The sequence below is a fragment of the Protobothrops mucrosquamatus genome, unplaced genomic scaffold (genome assembly GCF_001527695.2).
Source record: "Protobothrops mucrosquamatus isolate PMUCROS unplaced genomic scaffold, P.Mucros_1.0 scaffold46965, whole genome shotgun sequence".
Taxonomy (NCBI): Eukaryota; Metazoa; Chordata; class Lepidosauria; order Squamata; family Viperidae; genus Protobothrops; species Protobothrops mucrosquamatus.
Genome location: NW_015432695.1, coordinates 1 through 1,108, shown reverse-complemented (window position 1 = coordinate 1,108; position 1,108 = coordinate 1). Strand labels below are relative to the sequence as shown.

The following is a 1,108-nucleotide window of genomic DNA, read 5'->3' as shown; positions in this document are numbered from 1 at the left end:
CTCCCCGCCGCCCCCCTCCCCCCCCCCCCCGCTTCCCACTTGCAACAGCTCGCGGGCCGTTTGGCGGGTTCCCTCTGTCTGTCTGTTTACTGCCAGCCGCGCGACTTCGGCGAGTTGCTTTTCCCGGCCGGCGTTGCTCGAGGGTTTTTCAAGGGTCGGGCGCGCCGAATGAAAGCGGGGAGGCTCCCGATTTGAAATGCGCGGGCGGGAGGGGGGGGCAGAGGATTTTGGGGAGCAGGACCCGTGAGGAAAGAGCATGTGGATGGGTGCACTGGGCAAGAGGGGGCATCTAACGCACGGAGACTCCATAAATAATCGACACAAACAGAGAGGATAAATATAAATACAGCGCAAGTCCCCGAGAGTCAGTCCAGCGCCTTTTTTTCCGCGCTCTCTTTACTGGCGGTCCGGGAGTAGGGCTCGAAGGCGGAGGAGCTCAGATACCGGGCCGACAGTTCTTGCAAGTTCCCGGCCAGAGACCCGGCCATTGCTAACGGGTTGGAGGAGAGCCGGCTGGCCACTGAGCCTAGCAGGGTAGGCACCGGGAGGCTGAAGAGGTTGTGCCCGCCGGGCGAAGGATGAGCCGGGCCGGCGGCCGCGCTGCTGACGGCCGGATGGTGTGGGGAGCCTCCCGCTGTCCCTGATCCTGAGCCGCCGGTGCGGCTAGCGAGGCTGGGGGCTCGCAAGGCCGAGCCCAAGGCGCTGGTGGCGCAGGGGGGAAGCAGGCCGGGCGGGGACAGCAGGCGCCCCTGTTCGAGGAGTCGCAGGACGCTGCAAGTAGCCGCGGTCTCGGACACCACCGACTTCATCTCCGAGTCTTTGCCTTGGTCTTTTTTCTGCTTTGTGCGTCGGTTCTGGAACCAGACTTTGACCTGCAAGGAGGCGAGGGAAGAAGGACAAAAATCAACGTCATCTAGCGGGGCCTAGCAAAGGCCTTGGCCTTCTTAGGCCTGGAGCAAGAGAGAAAAGGCCGCCATTGTCCCTCCCATCGCAATTCTCGGCCTCTTTCCAGAGGCCTCCACAGGACCACAGCGGCCGACTGGAGAGTTCCCCGGGGGGGGGGGGGGACACGGAGATTTCTCCGTGGGAGTCAAGCGGCTTGCGGCGG

At 64.0% G+C, this 1,108-nt stretch overlaps 1 pseudogene; it reads right to left on the bottom strand.

Annotated features, from left to right (window-relative positions):
* Positions 1-365: 365 nt before the first annotated feature.
* Positions 366-872, bottom strand: LOC107302314 (annotated as a pseudogene).
* Between the last annotated feature and the right edge of the window lie 236 nt (positions 873-1,108).